The 19,514-nt window shown below is 47.1% G+C and overlaps 1 protein-coding gene across 3 annotated transcripts in view; it reads left to right on the top strand.

The window, feature by feature from the left end:
• LOC135394712 (teneurin-m-like) overlaps window positions 1-19,514 on the top strand; it is a 469,443-nt gene that overhangs the window by 148,448 nt on the left and 301,481 nt on the right. For all 3 annotated transcript variants that reach the window (XM_064625589.1, XM_064625591.1, XM_064625590.1), the window contains exon 4: window positions 6,594-6,638. The gene's annotated coding sequence lies outside the window, so the exon portion shown is untranslated. The remainder of the gene's footprint in view (window positions 1-6,593; window positions 6,639-19,514) is intronic.

The raw sequence follows: 19,514 nt of genomic DNA on the forward strand, positions 1-19,514 counted from the left end.
CAGGCCTCACAGCGTGCGACCCGCGGAAATTAACACCGGGCCTCTGTGCCGATGTTCTTCAGCGGAGCGAGTGGCTCCGATGCTCGAAGGAAACCGACCGCCAAGCAAGGTGAGAGCACATCCCGACAGCGGAGGTGCACTCTGACCCGATGTTATGGGTGCCCCGAATGTGGGCCTCTCCGTGTGGAATGCACCATTGGCGTGATGAGTACCGAGAAACCGCATTTCTGGCACACAGCACTAACAACAGAGCTTCACCGCGTAGCACGCAACTAGCAAACCATCATCCCGAATGACAACGTTCTCTCCCTTGATTTGATGAAAACGGGGGGCGTACGCCATTTTTGCGGCAATTATGAACTGCGTAGTCCCACAAAAATGGCGTACGCCTCCCGTTTTCAGCAAATCAGTGGTAGGAACGATGCCACTCGTGATGATGGATAGCTAGGAGTGCGCTATGTGGTGAAGTTAATTTTTAAGAGTGTACCTAGAGGCACCTCGAAATTGGTGGAGTCAGTGAACATGGTACTCTATTATGTGACTCTACTCCATATGAGAGCGCCTCGAGGTAATTTCTGCCAATCCCCAGGTCTACTTTGGAAAGCTTCCAGCGCCTTTGGTTTCCGTTTCCTTTTTCTCTTTCCCGTTCCTCCGCAAGGTGCACAAGGGAGCACAGATAACAAAACAAATTGTCTCCTTGAAAAGGCAGGTAGTTGTCGCAACGCGGACAGCAAGGTGGGACGCAAAGCTGCCACTAGCGACTATGTCAAGGAATACATATGTGGATTTCGAGATGTTCACTTCGCCAGGTGACCGTGATGCAGTTCAGTTCCGCCGCATAAGAATAAGCCATTCCGCAAGGCCGTTTTTCGTCGTTTAAGGGAGTATGTCGTTCAACGGCCGTGACTTTTTCTCCGAATTTCGGATATTTACCGAGTTTAACAAAAATAAAATAGACAGCGAAATATTCTTGCAAACTAATATGCTCCGCCCCCCCCCCCCAAATATGCCAAGAAGTAAGTTAAAAAAAACCAGAACACTAGTGTTAGTGCTATGACGACACAGAGCCTTGAAGTGAAGCTGCCTGGTAATTTGAAAGTTTTTGCAGCATGCTTCGCTGAACTTATAACGAATACTTATGGGCAAGATCCTCCGGTAATAGGCAGTATGCATCACTTGAGATCTTCAGGGACGCCATCTTGATAAACAACCTCCGCTTTTTTTTTTTTTTTTTTGATGTGGGTTCAATTTTTGCTTATTTTACAAGGCGGAAATACTGCTTTGGCATGCTAAATAGTTTTGCTATCGACAATGCTTTTTATATGGCTGGTGTTGTGTTCTTTTTCTTAGAAAAAGATTCCTGTGTGCGTATTCGCTGAAACGAGGGGGGAAAGACAAAGAGGAACGTAATGCAGAAATACATTTCGGGTAGCATGCAAACGGAACCATGAGCAAACTTGTATAGCTTTGCAACATATAGTATTGTACGTAAGTTTATTTTAAATAGCCTCGATATTTCACAAAAACAGCGGTGTGCCCTGCAAACGATGGCGTGGAAAGGCTTTCGGTAACGAGCATTGGGTCACATCCCCTTTCCTCTCATGACGTCACTCACGCTCAAGTGGGCGGGCCTAACGATGCATAGTTTATTTAGGCAAGTGAACTGTGCGCTTGATATGCAATACAGCTTAGAGCTTAAAAAACCAGATGAAATGGGAAAAAAAGAATCAAAGAAACAAGACCCAAGCAGCCGGGGAATTTTAATGGTTATAGAGTCAATGCCGACGAAGCTGTGAGCGCATGTCACCTTTTGTGTTCAGGTGGGAGTTCCATACGGATCTCTCTAACCATACTACGATCCATACTCCTGCTTCTACTATTACATCTGCATACAGTCATGCCACATCATAATGGACACTTAGACAAAAACAAAATAAATTTATTGAGGGAGGAAAGCAGTAATGAAAGGGTTTATTCACAAGCATAACGATGTGCAACTCAAGGTGGACAATATGTCTCCAACATGGATTACACAGTGCTAATTGTCACTGTAAATTATAGGACGGTTACGACTATATGTAACGCGAAATTCAGCGTCAGCTGTGCTTGTGGTGAAATGAGGCCGGATGAAAGTGTGTAGACAAATTTACTTAAGCGTGATGAGTATTGATTTGTGGTCGCTGAAATGTTTGGCGAGGTGCGTGGTGCCCTGTACGAGGTGGCTGTTCTGGAACACCGAGTCTATGCATGAGCCATGTCTAGTTGTGGGTTGGCGGATGTCGGTGCACAGCGTAAGGTCCAGCTGTTCGGAGATATCACTTAGGAAAGTGGTGTTCTTGGCCAGTGAAACGTCGACGTTCAAGTCCCCGACGACGAGAAGCGTGTGCGTGCGGTAAGGCGCGAGTACGTACACGATAAAGTCGCGGATGCGTTCCGGCGCGGCGCGAGGCGAGAAGTACCACTCAGCCACCACGAGATGGGAAGCTGAACGGCACAGCTGACGCTGTAAAACTGACGTACTTTGGTTTTTATTTCACTTTACGTCGATAGCGGTTGCAAACTGGAGGGATTCTCCTCCTTTCGCTCAGCGCTGAGCGCACATGCGATAAGAGTTTTGTGTGCGGGCATGCGAATGCCGCCGACGCCGACGCGATGTCGGGAAAGTCTTCACTATACAGCTGACGCTGTTAAAATAATGAAGAGGAAGAAGAAGAGCAAAGCGCTTTTCGCATCCTCATGAGCCATGACAGCTGTTATGGTGATCTTGAGACGCCTATGCACTGAATGTAATTTAATTGTCAATTCTTCGGACAAGTTAAATGGCCATCTCTGTGACTGACACCTTCCATTCAGAGCCCTATGTCCCCTTTGTTTTGTTATCCGAAGAGGTGTGTTCCATTGTTGAGCGCGGCGAACTGTCTGCTCAATGGTGAGCGAAGTCCTCACGATACCGATGCCGTCCGCAATAACGAGACATAAATATCTGGACTATATATATAGTTTTAGTGCCTCGTTGCACTGTTCATTGTTCGGAAAGCGAGTTTGCATATTAACGAGATATAAATACACTGAAAAAGCGCGACCCCATAAAAAATCGTCTGTATTCCGGATCGTCCACATTAACGTGGTCCATATTAACGGGGCATGACTCTAATCTCGAGCCCTGCATTTCAGTAATAACACTTTAATTAAAAAGGGTGTGAAAAGGTGGTAACTTCTATAGTTACCACCCGGGTCAACATAGCGTCTGATAAAGGGTGTAAAAGGGTGGTAAAAGCAATTGTCATATATCCAAATTGCTGCAAAAAGGCGTACGCCGCCCTCGCTCACCGAATCAGAAGCGGTAACACTATCGTTCTTTGGTAGCAGGTAGAACTTTGCAACCTTTTAGGCACAACATATGCGACAACTATTGCTTCCTAAACGGTGTAACTGCTCCACCTTTTTTTCTAAGAGTGAATGCTGTTCAGACGTTACACTGGTTCGGCCACCTGAAGTTCAACCTCTGCTGGAGATCGGCCGCACCGGAAGGGAAAATTGCTCCAGCGGGGCCCAAGTGACTTAATGAGGAGGAAAAGCCGACAAAGCGAAATCGGTCCGAGCACTACAGTGGACAGCCTGAAGAATGGGAACGATTAGCGCTCTGTTGCCGTCGAGGGAAAAAGTCATTCCTTAGATGGGAGTAATCACGCACAATTCCAGGACGGCCTTAAATATAGCCGAAACGTCTTTCGGTGCCCGCTTCAGGACCGCGATAATGCATGCGACGTTGGTAGCCACTTGGCGGAAGTTTTATGCGAGATAGCGCGGTGGGTTAATGCATGCAAGAGAGGTTAATGTCGGTGCATGCCGTTGAAGTCAGCGTTATCGGGAATGTTCAAATGGGACGAGGTACAATGTGCGTTTGAGGCACAATCCCCCCGACGTGCAACGTGCATTGAATTCGAGTGAGGAGCGATAAGCTATAGAGACATTGTTTGGAGCGGGTAAGGTTGGAAATTTCTGGTGTGGTACATTGATAATTTGTCGTTTCGTGTCCCGAGACGACTACGATCACAAGTGACGTGACGGGTGTCCGTCTGTGGATTAATTTTGGCCACTCAAGGGGTCCTTCGGTTCACGCTCATGGGCGTCTATGGGACCGTGCTGCAGATTATTATTTTTTTTATTCCGTGTAAGCGCCGCGAAGCAACTGTGGCTATGAGTATGCGTAGAAATGTGGACAGATGGAGAGAGGACAGCAGGAAGGAGTCGGGGACAAAGGGGGTTAGTGTGCGTCCTGGGCCGACTTCGGGGGGAAGTGTGCCGACATTCGTCTGGAAAGACTTCGGAAAACCCAGCCAAAACCTCAGACAGCACAGCCGGTGGTAGGACTCGAACCCACTACCTCCAGTCTTCAGCACGACCTTGGCTACCACAAACGAGCAGGGCGCATTAACCCGCTCGGCCATGTCGCTGGTCCGTGCTGCAGATAAGCAAGTATATTAAAGGGAAAATTCGCTCCGTAACATCAGTGAAATAACTACGCCTTGCACTAGCGTTTGACTCCCAAAACCTGTTCTGCGAGATCTTTCGCTCGATATCAACGTGTTCCCAGAGTTATGCGTATTTCCACGTAAAGATACGGCAGCAGGTCCGCACCCAGAGGGAGGTGCAAGCACGAGAATCTACTCCTTAGCTCGGGTGACGTTTCAGTGACGTTTCGCTAGGATGGTCACGTGCGAGCGGCCTCTCCTCCACCTCCTCCACAGTATTCTTTGCAGCGGGACGCGGAGCAATCATGGACACAGATAAGATCACGTGAAAATGGCTCCAAGGGAACGCCCCCATGTCGTCATGATGTCGTCACACTGACGTCGCGCATACGTTTCCCTGCGCGGGAATTTCAAATCGTGTGTATTCCAACAATTTATAATGCCAATAGTAAATTATACGACCATAGTCCGCGAGAAGTAAACCAAGAAATCTGCAAATTACGGAATGTACCACGCGTGGGAACTAAAATCTATGACTTGATGTTTGGAAAGCAAAACTATCCCTTTAACTGACTATCTCTTTTCTTCCCTCGATTCCCTCTCCCTCTCCTCGCCCCGAACACCGTACCGCCAGTACGGGGCATACAGGCTGCTCTTCTGTGCAACGTTACATTTACCCAACACACAAACACATTTTATGAACTGCCGTTCCTTAATCCTAAATACCTTCTTTCTTTTTCGATCAGATGACCCACTTTGTGGGCCGAACACGTTAACACATAAAAAATGCACAAAAAGCGAAAAATGTAACCAGGAAATGTTACTTCAACGGGGGGGAAAAAAGACAAAGAAGACAAAAACACGCCACTACAACGCAGGGCGAAACCAGCCGTGCAATGTAGCAGAGCCACGAGAGCTATATAGGAGAATTGTGGATGGGAAACTTTTTTTTTTCTCCTGCGTTGATTGAGTTATCCACGGCACCATTAATGAGCACACAGTGTGGGCCAGTTCGAAGCCACGCAGGAAGCACGAATTTCTCATGAATCATCGAGAACAGGAGAATTAGGATTGGACTGCCATTAGGGCAGACGGACACGCAGGCCACGGTTGTTCGTTCCTTCTCTGTGGTTGCGGCCGTTCGTAGCGGTTTGTTCTCTTTCTTACTTTCTTTGTATATAAGTATAACGAGGTCGTTTTGTGGCGGGAGCTCCGCCGCCTGTGTACAGCGCGAAAGAAAGCATTGGTGTGACTTTAAAATTCTGATCGCTATCTTTATGGGTATCCTTGCTTTTTTGAGTCTGTGAATGGCTAAACGTGTGCGGTTTTCTTTCTATGTTTTATATGCACGCCTCGTTTCTATTTTAGGGAACGTCCCCAGCTACGGTTCAAAACTCATCTTGGCTACTGTGGCACAGAAACGAGAAAAAGAAAAAAAAAAAGGCGCTGTGATAAAAGCAAACGAACAATAACTCGTCGATGCGCATACGCACGACTTCTGATTATGTTAGAACTCCCCCAAGCAGCACAATGTACTGAAAGTCGAGTGCAATAGGGGTGGACGGGTAGGTGGAAGGCCTTGAACAGACGCGTGAAGCTGAAGAACCTTGATAAGACACATACCGTCCACCCCTATTGCACTCGACTTTCGGTACATTGTGCTGCTTGGGCCGTTGTTCTTGGGCTTTTCACTTTCATCTTGTCTTCACCTCTCCTAAGGCAAATTCTTATGCCACTATACTCATGCCATTATATTCATGAAACTCAACATGATCATGATGCTCTTTTCATAGAGTTTTGGAAGTAACATGCCGACATAACTTACCTATGTACATGTACTTCTCATAATTGGTCAGTTTCCACGGTTAATGGCACGCGTTACTGAGAGAGCCTTTTAATCGCTGTATCTATCTTTAGCAACAAATATTTCGTATCTTTTTTTTTTATCGTTGCATATCTTCGAGCTTCACAGTACATCGACGACATCAAGTTCCACATAATGCGCTCGCCCTAGTGCAAGATTAGCACCAATTTACAACTTTGTTCTTTTCTTCGGTTTCTCCCATTTCTTTCTCAATTTAATTCAATTGAACTCTATTTTCGTTCTTTATCTTATAGGCTGAGATGACGGTGCCCGAGCACGATCTGCCTCTCTTCCAAGCCGTAAGTATGTCCTTCCCCTTCTGAATGTGTTTTTCTTCCTTTTTGTCGGTTGTCGTTGAAAGCGGTCGATGACGATGACGTTTTTGCGGTCTGAACCGAGGAAATTATTAACGCAATTGGGAAGGAGGTAATGAGCTGGCGCTTATTAATTCTGCAGCCACTGCTCCAAGGAGAAATGAGATTAAAGCGAGGGGATACAATAACAGAGGAAGCGAAGTCAAGGGAGAGAAAAGCCCGCCACTGTTTGGAATAAAGCGACGTGGGTGGCCCTCTCGAGGTCTCTTCTGTTTGCACGAAGAAAATATGCGCTGGTCAACCGTTCTACGAAGAAGTGAAAGGGTCCATGCAAAATGTACAAAGCGGATTTTCCCCTCGATATACTTTCGCATGCGAACAACAGAATAACGCCTCTCTAATAATGCATGGTTTGCGATTATTGGTGCATATTCATAGTCTATAAAAGCGCGTGGAAGTTAGTGGGGTGGAAAACTTTTCGGTTCGATTTTTTTTATTAAAGACATAGCTTCATTGTGCCCCCACCCCCGATGTCGGTCCGTCCGTAATAGTCGTGAAGGGCGAAAAAGAAAAGGAGAGAGAGACTGTGTAGTCAAACACGGGCGATGTTCTTCAGAATACTTCAGTAAGATATGCGCATAATGTCATAGCGTTCTGCTGCCACGTGACCGCGAGCGTTTAACGTCATGTCTTTTCACGTTCTTGTAGCGATACGGAATATCCTGCGTGTCAGCCACGAGACATTCCGAAACAGACGACAGGGCAGATCTAGTGTCGTCTGCTACGTGCACAGTGCGCAACTTATATTCCGGCTCCGCGCAAATTCTCAGCATAAGGCGCGACAGAGCACTCCGAGAGCAGCCTTTTTTTGTTCTTCTTCTTTTTCTTCCAAAGAAATATACCTTGAGGATATCGCTCGTGTGAATACACGGAGAAGAGAAGGAAGAAGTTACAATGACAAAGAAAAGAGTGCGGGCGCGAGATCAGCATATGACGATTGGTCAATTCACCCCGAGATCGAGCGGTGTCGGTGCGCTGCGGAGAAACGATGAACTACCGTAGTGTGGGTAGCTTCCTCGCGTCGTCTGCTTTTACACGTTTATTCCGCGTTCAGTGCACTATGTGGAGCATGAGGGAACCGAACAGTATCGTGCCATCCCGGCACAAGTGATCTTCCTGTGAATATACACAAGAATATCCCAAAAGAACCATCAACTCCGAACGTCGCGCGGCGTGTTATCCACTCTAGAAAGGTAACGGTGTCGCCCCCTATAGGTCGATCTCGCAGCGATATTCGCTGCATTTAAACGCTCTCGGAACGATACCCAAAGATGCTACCGATGTTCTGAAGTGAATGTCCGTGCAGAACGACTGATCAGCCTACCGTACTAACCCTTCCAGGGACAGTGTTGTCATAACAATATGAGGTCGACAGCGAACTTCGGGAAACTTGGGGCGCGAAGTATAAGTTGGACTATCACAATGAGGCGAAGAAAATATAATCTTATTTTCCTGATCATACGTGACAACTGCAACACTGTGCTTCGTGCTTTAGGCTCGTTCGTGAGAACAGGCGTGGTAGTAGAATCAGTTGCATGCGTTCCTCGTGTCCACGAAGGAGCTGTCGCGAACGGCCTCGGTACTCGCTCCCAATGAATTCCGAGCTATATCGTAACTCTTTTCACGTAGCAGGTTGACTCGGCAGCCGTACACGAGAATATAGCAATTGCAAAGAAAATAAATAAATAAATAAAAAAGAAAAAAGAAAGGACGTTACGCGTATTTCTGCCAATGTCATATAGCTGGAAATCATATTTAGAGGCGAACTTCGTAAAATAGTATTTCACAGAAGTTTCACGGAAACCCGGTCGACAAACACTAAATAGTTCGGCGCACTGTCAATGTGGTTAAAGGCGCGTACAACGCTCGTCAATTTAAGGTTGTTCGAATAGTCATTTTTGAACCGAACAAAACATGAAACGAGTTGCTATGTACACTCTAAGAAAAAAAGGAGTAAAACGGGGAGTAATTGCAGCCTCTACTCCCCTAGTGTGCAATTACTCCCCATTTTAGTCCCCTAACCCAACATTTAGTCCCGACATTTACTCTCCAGGACTGCAAATTGTCACTAAACTTCGCGAATGGTCTCCTGAATGCAACAATCTACGTAAATATGTGCCCTTGGTCAATTTGAACGACATAAGGCTGTATAACCCAGACCAAGTAGCAATTTTCCAACCACAGAGAGTAAGAAACAGTTAGCGCGTCTTCCTTCGCAAATTGTGCCCTAGTATGGCGCAATATTTTATATCACTCGATATATCACGGTTGAAGGTTTGCTTCAAAGTATTTTCATGCATGCGCACCAATTATGTACCTGGGACTCTTACAACAGCGCGTGAAATGCGGTCTTCATTCTGTGACATTCATTTACTCCCGTGCATTTACTCCCGAAAGGGACTATTTTTTGTGGCAATGCAATTTTTGCCTTGCAATGCCTTTTCCCCAAAAGGAGTAAAAGTACTCCTTTTTTTCTTAGAGTGTACCCGAACCAAATACGTATCAAGTAGTTACATAACCGAAGTATATACGACGCGAAAGGTTATATAATCGAAATGAATACATTTTCAGCGTATGCACGTGATACATATACATACACGGGGGGGGGGGGATATGTTTATTACATAAAAAAAAGGAGGGAATGGTCAGTCACCGCTACGGCGGCTTGCTATTCTCAGGATAGAAAGGGAAAAAAATTGCATGAAGTATGCAGTTACTCGCATTGTTTTATATACCCTGTGCAGCATGTAGCCGCACAATTGTGGGCGGAGTCACCTTACGTGTATATCTACACCCAATTATTGTCTTCTCTTCGTGCGTTTCCTGCCTTATAAGTGCACTTCGGGACTTTTCGGGTTGAAAGAGCCATCGCTTCGATTCGGAATTCGACTATATATATATATACACTATATTGTATAGCATTCCATGATCGATCGGGAATTCGACTCCGATGTACAATTATTCGCTTCGGTATTCGAAAAATCCGAATATTCTCACAGCCCAAATTCGAGTAACCTTCTTTTACCTAACAAATCGGGTCCCAAAGCTCAGAGAAGTGTTGCTGAAACTAAAACCGTTGCAGACGATAGTCCAATCCACCGCACCAATACTCTCTTCCATTGGCCAAGCCGAGACGAGACGAGCCCCGGTCACGTCTCGGGAAGATAAGTTCTCCGCGGTTCTAAATCAATACGCGTCAGCTGAGTAACAGAGAATAATTGCAGGAAGACCGTTTAATGAAGAAGTAATGAATGCCCGAATCGCCTGGAGGGAATCACAGGGTCTGTCATTCCTGCCCGTCGTCGTCGTCGTCTTGAGTGTCATCATTGCCTGTTGGACTTCCACAGGAGGAGTGGGGGGATTCGGGGGTGGGGGGGGGAGAGAATGGTGTCACGTGGTGATGAATTATACGGCGGAGTTGCCATGGGGACGGTGGTGGTTGGTTGTGGTGTCACAGGTCCGCTTTTCTTTCTTTCTTTTCTCTTTTTATTCCGGTGATGGGGTCGTAATTTGATGCCTGGTCGTGAAATGTTGGGGTGGCGTTAAATTTGGGCTTCAAGTTACGATATGCCTTCGGGTTGGTGGAAGAATATATACAGCGTCGCCCGTTGTTTTAATACTTTTCGCCGCTCTAATAATGGGAGGGGTCTGGAGATGGTAATCATGTCTGTGTGGGTGATTAAACCCTCAAGCCTAGGGCATGGCTCAGGAATACACGCGCGGTATGTGAGCCGATTATCGGTGCGATCATCGCCCTTCGGGCATAAAACTCACTCGAGTGATCCCAGGCAAAAGAGAAGTACGCGCGGATATGAATGGGATGAAGGCATTGATGGTCTTTTACGGGGGAGGAAGTGACGTGGAATACTATGGTCTTTTGGTGAAAGAAGGGTGGTTGTCCCTGGGCGCATGAGTGACAGGTTGTTCGTGTATGTCAACTCAATATATATATATAAAAGTGAGTTAACGAAATTGTGCGAGCGCCGTAGTAGGTACGACAAATACGGTTTTCTTTCGATGGGTGACATGACAGGCTTTGATGTAAGACGTCCTTAGGCTACTCCAGGGCAGCGCCAGCAGCGCTGTGCAGACTTGACTATTATAGCCTCTGGGTAGCAATGCGTCAGTAGAGAACCAAACTTCGCACTGCCACCTATCTTTGTAAACATGAAAGTAATGTTTCGGAATGATAGGGAATGGTAGAGAGAGGAAAATCTGACAAGTATATTTCATATTCATTAAGTGAATTTAAGTGATTTGTGTTTATGACTAAACCTTTATTGTTATTGCGCTACGTGTGTGTCTCGTCCTAGCGCTATTAGTTCTGGGTGAGAAGAAAGCAGAGCTTCCTTCTCCCACCATTCGTGACGTCACCGCTTGCGACGTCTTCTTCTCGCATATGCCGCATTCTCCTTCAGGCTTAAGTTGTTGTTGTTGTTGTTGTTGGTCAAAACGAAAGGAGGCTCGAGGCATGGATTCCGGCTCCAGCTCCGAACGACCTTTGGTCTCTTTTCTGAGCAAACTGGAACACTGTTCTGACAGAGGAAACGAAGTGCACCGCGTCACTACAAAACGAGGAATCGCCATTTGTCACGGATCCGAAGCCAGCGTGGGGCAGGAAACCACGTTGAAACGCATCCGTCGAGAGGCCGAAGTACGAAAGCCGGTGGCGTATTACTACCGAGCGAGCTGCTTGCCGGGGCACCGGCATGCTACTCGGGAAGGAGTGAAAGTCGTGCGTCTTGGGCTGGCTTCAAAGGGAACTGTACCGACGTTTCTCTTAAAACACCTGAGGAAAAACACCGGGAAACCATGCCCAGACAACACAGCCAGCGCGGAAATTCGACCTGGTATTCGAACGCTGGTATTCTTTCCATATCGGCGCAGATGGCAATCATCTAAGCATCAGGAGCTGGTGCACCACACACGCCGATATCTCTGACGTTGAGCGCTCGCTCTCGCGTGTCACAAGAAGGCGGCTACGACATTTTGCACATCTATATACCGCTGGAGTATTCTAGGAAAAGTCGCTCGTTTAGGTACACGGTTCGTGTCCCCCGGTGTGGCAAGCCTAGTAGGACGTCCTCCCTCTGTTCCATTTAGCGGCTCCTCCGGCAGTGGAGTGTTGACAATCCGTTTCTCCCGTTGTGCTTGTAATCAAATCGAAACAGGGCAACACGTATTCTGCGAACGCCTGTGAACGCCATACATGAGTAAGACAATTGGGACTGCGCGGCCCTCTAGTTTCCCCCTCTCCCCGCTTCTGAAAGGCCGTGGCCTTATTGGTAGGGCTTACAGTAAAGGAGAAAACAATTTGTGGATGCATCACGTGCGTTCCAGCATTGTGGCATCATCGAGAACGAAAGGTGGTTTATTTAGAACGCTAACCAAGCAACGTTTACGATTTTTGGCCGGTTCCCTTCTTCCCCACTATTTTCCCAGTCACGTGACCTCTATTTTGTTCATCTCTCACGCGCGGAGACACTCTGCCATAGCGCATTTTTGGTCCAGGGTTGCGCCCAAGTCGTCGTTGCGCTGCCACATGCAACAGATATCGCCTCGTATAACACCTTGTCCATCACCTCGCATCACCTTGTAGAGGAGGTGGAGTTCCTCTACATGAGTCCTGACCGGCGATGATGGAATGTCCCAGCGGGCAGATGGTCGTGGCCTCACGCTAGGACGGTGCCGGTAGAACTGCCGTGCCAGCGCCGTAGCGCGTGGCAGCAGAGGCACGTCTTCGTCATCACACACGGGCCGCCACATCACTCCCCCCCCCTCAGACGCGGAGCGGTGTACAGCTGGCGGTTGAGATTCCGCGTCGATACAGGAAGAGGAGGAAGACGGGCGACACGCAGTACAGGAACGGCTGGTCTTGCGTCTTGTGATGAGTGGGCAGAAGTGTCGGGCTGAACGGTGCGGACAAGAGCTGGCCGGGAGGGTTCCAGGGGCGGGCCAAAGCGGAGAGCATGCATGTAGGCCGAAGTGATAAGAGAGTGGGGCGACAGAACCGCGACCGGTTCGTGAGCGTTGAGCTCGTAGTGTTGTCACCACGGAGAGTGCCGGGGAGGACCATCGTGAAGCACGTGGAGACCGGGAGTAAACTCACTGTGGCCTCCGTGCGTGACCCCGGTGGAACGTTGGTCCTGGTGCCCCTTGACCGCAATTGGATGGACTGGACTGCCACTATGTTGCACAAAAGCCAGGTGGGAAGGCGAGGCGGGCAGGGTTCCTTGACCGCTGGCGTAGCAGATGCGGGTGGCGCGGTCGACAGCGGCGTACCGCGACCGGTACAGGAGCGTGATGCTCGGGAAGGTGCCGCTGGTGGTAGCCCGAGGAGTGCCATCGTGAAGCGTGTGGCGACGTGACGCAGAGTGCGAGACCATGGCGACGTGATCTGGGTAGATGGGTAAGGTGGGTAGGACCATGGTGTGGCGCGGTCGGGCGTTGCGATGAGTGGAGCCGCGGTGAATTGACGTCGTCGCCTAGCGGTTCCTCGGTAGAACGTTGCACCGTACCTTCGGAGGTGGGCTTGCAGTAATTTGGGATGTTGCCTGGCCGAATTACGCCGAACATGGTGTTCATAGTTCGGGTCACCAAATGTAGAGGAGGTGGAGTTCCTCTACATGAGTCCTGACCGGCGATGATGGAATGTCCCAGCGGGCAGATGGTCGTGGCCTCACGCTAGGACGGTGCCGGTAGAACTGCCGTGCCAGCGCCGTAGCGCGTGGCAGCAGAGGCACGTCTTCGTCATCACACACGGGCCGCCACAACCTCGTATAGTATTCTAAAACTCATCCACTATGCCGATTAATAGCGAGTCTTAGTGAATCGTTTTTCCTCAAACGGTTTGCGAACGGTTTGTGACGGGCTGTTGTCCAACGGAGGCGATATTCCGCCATTCTCGGCAGCGATCGCTTCCCGTCGTTGCACGGTAGCTTCTTAGTTGATCAGCGACCTGCATGCACCATATCAATCTCGCTCCGTTTTCTACAATGTGGAAAGACGTTGATTTCTTTCTGTGTGTCCGAGAACGACAGCTGTCGTGTCGATAACGTGTCAGTCAATCTCGATCCTACCCCGTTCTTTTGAATTCCAGTATGCCGCCTATAATAAGAGCGATGTACCCACACGATGTCCTAGAGGAAGTGAGGGTACTGCGTTTCCCACTGCCGTATACAGCGTAGGGAACGACAGTAGACAACAAAGAGCCAAACGAAAGAGGGCGGGCACTTGATCCTTTTTTAATTAATTCCGTGTTAGCACCGCGAAGAAACTGAGGGCGGGTACTGAAAGCGCTTTAATCATCATGCGAATGATCATTGCCTAAGCTTCTCGTTGTGCCAAACTGGTCGCTATTTCGGATAGCGCTAAAACTTCGAGCGTAATGTCTGGCAACGTATAACGGTTTGGCGACGAGGAGCGAATCTGAACCCTCGCAGCAGACACACACAATTCCACGCGATTATTCGCAATTAATCGTTGAAGAAAAAAAAAAAGGCGGTGCCATAGGACTTAATCTCTGCAGATTTACCACGCGTTCGAGGCAATCACTGTTCGAGCGGCAGTTTATTAACCGGCCAAGGCATGAAGCGATAGGCTTTGCGAGGCCTTCCGACTAATTGCGCTCGTTCATTACCTAAACTCGGAGAAAAAAAAACATGAAAAAAAGGGGGAAGAATTACACCTTTCTAAACTTCAATTCGTTGCGCCAGAGTCGCCTTATTTTTGTTGCGTTTCAGCCGCGCGTACTGTTTCTTCGGACGTTCGTACATCTGGCTTTTCTCTTAGGGGGCCGCGGTAATTTTTGCTTCCTCAAATTATTTCGCATTCAATACAAAACGTACGCACGACTAATTGCTTTCCGTTTGTGTCGGAAACGCGAGAAAAATTCTGCTTCCGTTATCATGGATTCGCCCCGTAGCGACTGATTAGAAACGTAATTACAACAAGGGGGGCGGGGATGGGGAATGAAAGAGGAGAGAAACACTATACCCGGAGAGACAGCGTGTTTTCAAGTTTCCTTTCTAATTAACCGAACACAGAGCATGCGTGAAATGAATTAAAACCCCGATTGGCGCATGAAAAAAAAGAAAGAAAAATTCTTGCGCCGCGTGTTTAGTGGATTACGCTTTACATGAAAATTGTTGCAAAGATGGAGTAGGCCCTCATGAGGGCGGTAAGGGGTACAGCATTGTTCTTGTAGAGAGGCTCAGCGAAAGCATTTCCCTTTGATGTAATAATGTATGGTTATCATTAATTAGTGTAATGAGCAGTTAGCGGACGCATCTCGGCTCTATGAGCGATGTTGTCGTTCTATACGCTGTTGAGTGCATTGTGTAGTGGTCCTGTGCAGTGTTAACGAGGGTAGAACGATAAGTATACATGCTCTGGCCGAAATTGAGGTTATGTATGATGTGCACTAGACAAGCAGTTAGGCTAACGAGAAACCCGCCTACGTCTTGTGGTTACACAGGATAAATGAATAAACAAGTCTAAAAATATGTTAGGAAAGATGTTATAATGTTAGGCAACATTTGGGGCTAATTCTGCATGGACTTCATTTTAGTAAAGATGATGATGCTCTCATGAGGGTAGTGGCATTACATAGGGGCTACGTGACGATATATTACAAAGTTAATTATAGACTTGAAAAAGTGCAGTGAACACACGCTTGCTAACACTAATTAAAGATGCAAAATATGTTATCCAGATTGTGATATAAAACAGTGTTTCGTTGCAAGGTAATAAAAAGATGAAAAACGGTCGCTTCGCTTTCGGTGCAAGGGGGCTCCGTGTCTGTCCGAGGTGTCCCTCCGGGAACAGTACCCCTCCCATCTCTCATCACTCCCATCACTCGTCTCATGCTCCATCGAATGTAAATAGTGCATATCCCTCTTGTATCATGAAGTGTAGCAATGTATATATCGCCCCTCATAGCCTCATAGCTCATAAATTGTAAATATTGTTTTGAGGCGCTGTCCATGTACTGACCGTTCCACGTCGTATTAAATTTTCCTACAACAACAATAAAAAGATAGGTGAAAAAAAAACATTGAAAGTGAAGCTGACGCTGTCTTACATTCCATGCATATTCGCATCACTGATCATGTCACTAATCATATCACTCATCACATCACTCATCATATCACTGATCATATCGCTGATCAACTCAGTGAACACTGTCCATTCCCGCGGGGTAAAATCAAGCGGGCGATGAATCTGCACTGCAAGATGTTGAAAATTCTGGCATACAGGGCTCATCCGCGCCCCTAATGGCGGATGTACTAATCCTTACCGCCTTGTGTACGAAGCAGAGCACAGGCTATTTCTCCAGTGGGTTCCAGCCCATTGCGGTGTCGTGGGGAACGAACAGGCCGACAGCGCTGCAGAAGCAGCTCTCTCGTCTTGGAGACAGACGAGTATTGCGCTTTCCGCCAATGGACAACTGATATCTCCACTCCCCCCTACCATCTATGCTGAGAAGTGTTGATCCAATGCTCGCTTTCGGCATGCCGTGAAACACATCTCGTCAAGATGCTGCGTTAGTTCATCGAATATGACTCGATGTGGATTTTACAGCGCAGTGGCGTTACCGCTTGAGACTCCCTCAGATTCCGTCGTTGTGGTGCTCTACAAGATCTAGAGCACATTCTTCTTCATTGCCCATACTACCAACCTTCTCGAACCGCGCTCTCCGGGTCTCTTAATCACCTGGGCTCTCGCCCCCCCCTCTCTCTCTCTCTCTCTTACAAAACTGCTCGGTCCATGGCAAAACCCAGCCCACCAATGCTCTGCTCTCCAAGCTCTCTTCAAAGGACTTCGATCCTTTTTGTGAAGGGGCTCATTATATTTCATTCCCCGCATCACCACCAGCAATGGGATAGAGTATCACCCGTGGCGATGAAACTCCCCAGTCGTCATCTTCTAATAAAGTTGTTGTTGTTTTTGGTACGGCAGCATAAGAGGGGAGACATCCGGGGTACTTGCCATCAAAATCTGTTCTTGTGATTTATCTTGACCATGGTCTTCTGAAAGATCTTTGAATCTCTCAGATCAATCAGTCACCTAGTAGATTGATTGATTGACTGGTTGTGTACTCATTTTTTGAGTAGTCTAAAGATGTGTTAACACTGCATAATAATGTATTAACCTCCTAACGTTGTACTGGAGGGGGAAATTAAACATAGAAGGACAAACACAACACAACCTTCACAACGCCATGTTGCATACTTCAATTGCCATCATTCAATTAACCCCCTAAGTGTTCGAATTCTACCACAAACTTCACGCACACTACAGGTTTTCTTTTTTTTTTATCCGTTACACAATTTTTAAAAGAAAGCCGTGAGAGCAGCATAGATGTCGATCTCCATTTTTTTCTTTACAAATCAATCAATCAATCGTTTTTGCAGTTCAATTCTACGGCCAGGAGACGGCCAATTCTCCCGCAAAAGCGGGAGATCAAAATGAGAGACCATCCTAGTTGAAAGCCACGTTTAAAAAATCCTGAAACACGCACCTGCGTCAAGATATCCACCCCCGAATTTTGATAAGCAAATTCCTCCTTTATGAGAGGTTCCGCTTTTCTTCCCTCCCAACGTGTTGACCCCCAACATTCATGTAGTGATAAACTGGTAGCTTTCCAGTTGTATCTGTTTTGTTTTTCAGTATGCACCTCCCCCCAATTTTTGTGGCGTCTGCTTATTGTAAACTTTCTCTCTCTCTGTATATATATATTTATATACTTGTATACGCGAATTTCACACCTTGTACCTGATGAAGCGTGGTCCCCCACGCGAAAGCTTGTATATATTAAACTAAGGAAGCTTCAGTGTTGCTTTTTGTATTGTGCTACATTTCTGATCGGACTTGACTTCCCCTGTCTCACCGAGATTCTGCTATAAGCAAATGAGCCAAAACTGAAAAAACTCGCCTGAGAAGCGCATCATTTTCGCCGACGGAGGCCTATCTAGGTGGGAAAACGGTTTTATCTGGCCCGCAGGTCGACACCTACTCCAATGATCTCTATCGTTCCAAATCACGTGGCTATCTGAGGGAAAATGAGGGCTGTACCCCCTAGCGTTCCAGATCGCCGCGGTTTCGGCTCAGTTGCATATCGAAATTCGGGGGTGGATATCTTAACGCAGGTGCGTGCTTCAGGATCTTTTAAACGTGGAATGGCTTTGAACTATGATGGTCTGTTATTCTGATCTCCCGCTTTTGCTCGGAATTCCCTAATTAAAGAGTTATTTAATGAATTTTAGGCAATTAGTCATCTTGTATTTGCATACTTTCTTCGAGGGGACGTCAGCCTGGCCGTAGAACTCAACTGCAAAAACGGCATCTGTATTTTTGTTTTTACTAGTTGTTTTAATAAAAGTTCCGTAGCGGCAAAAAAAAAAAAAAAAAAGCCTGTATATAAAAAGTCTGAATAACACAAAGCTCCTGCAGATGACCTTTTCATGGCTTCCCATTGGCGAATACGACGAGAAGAAACAGCTAGCTCCTACACTCGTGAAACATCGCAGGCATCATTCGCCAAAAAAAAAAAAGAAGACATTATATTCGACCGGGAATACATCTAGCCTTTCCTCGGTCTCCTCTTATTACGCGATATGCATTGTGAGCTATCGTGCTACTCTATCTCTTACGTGAACGTTCTCGATTGCCTTGCTCGAAATAATGGTAGGCGCGCTGCTTATCGAATTGAAAGACGGAATGCTTGCGTGAATGGAAGTGGCGTTTACCCAGTTGCATAGTTCGGGCCAGTGTACGCTGGGGGGTTATCGAGTCTTATTGCCGTTTTCGCCTATCTGTGAGATAAGAGCGTAGGAGAAATTCTGGACGGTAGATTCAAGTGAAAAGAAAGGGCTCGCCCCGCTCTTGTGCACATTTTCTTTATCTGCGATACAGAAATAACGGCAGTGAAACTGAAGAAAAAGAATTGGAGGAACTTGTGCTCAATGGCCATTTCTTTCTTTCTTTTTTCTTTTCGAATTACAAGCTAGTTTTGCCATGTTCACCTATTATACATATCCTACTAACGCTTTCATACGGCTGCCGCTTAGGACGCATTCAATAAGAATTCGGTTTTCTAATATTTTTGAGCGTAAATCACCGTCCTGTGGATGCTAAAAATTAGCCGTGGAAAAAGGTCGCGCATAATTTATTTGACAGTGCGGATACTGCATATTTGTGGCTGTTTTCCTGCTTCCAATTTTTTGGCCTGCGGGGGAAATACAATGGCCTCTTGAAGCAGCTGTTCACATAAAAGCTGACCGTTTAACCTAAATTGATGTCTAAAAGTCGGACGAAATAAATGCAGTTCTGTCGTAAACTACATCGTACAAGTTCTCTGTCGCACGGAGTCGCCTCCAGTCCCTTTAACATTTTGACGGTTTTGGACGCTTGACTCTCACCCCGTGGGGAACGGGTTCTGGATGTGTGATATCCTTTTCGTCAAGTTTCGTGACATCAATTTAGACTGTTTCCTTTCCTTCTTTTTCTTCTTCATTTTTTTTTTGTGGGATGGGGGGGGGGGGAGATATATTTATTTTGGCAAGAAAAGTCAGCTAGAAAGGGCGGCTTGCTATTCCTTGGTAAATAATTCGTTAGTGGGTATAGCCTTAGTGGGTGGGTTTTTCGGCTCGTAGGCTGTCCCTTCTTTCAGTGACTACTGTAAGTGTTTTTGCCAGTTAGATTCTCTCCACCAGCACCCGTGGCATAGTGGTTGGGATGATCGCTTTCCACGCTGAGACTGTGAGGTGACACGGGTTCGAATCTGTCACCGGCTGCGCT

This window comes from Ornithodoros turicata, chromosome 5 (assembly GCF_037126465.1).
Source record: "Ornithodoros turicata isolate Travis chromosome 5, ASM3712646v1, whole genome shotgun sequence".
In the NCBI taxonomy this organism is placed as follows: Eukaryota; Metazoa; Arthropoda; class Arachnida; order Ixodida; family Argasidae; genus Ornithodoros; species Ornithodoros turicata.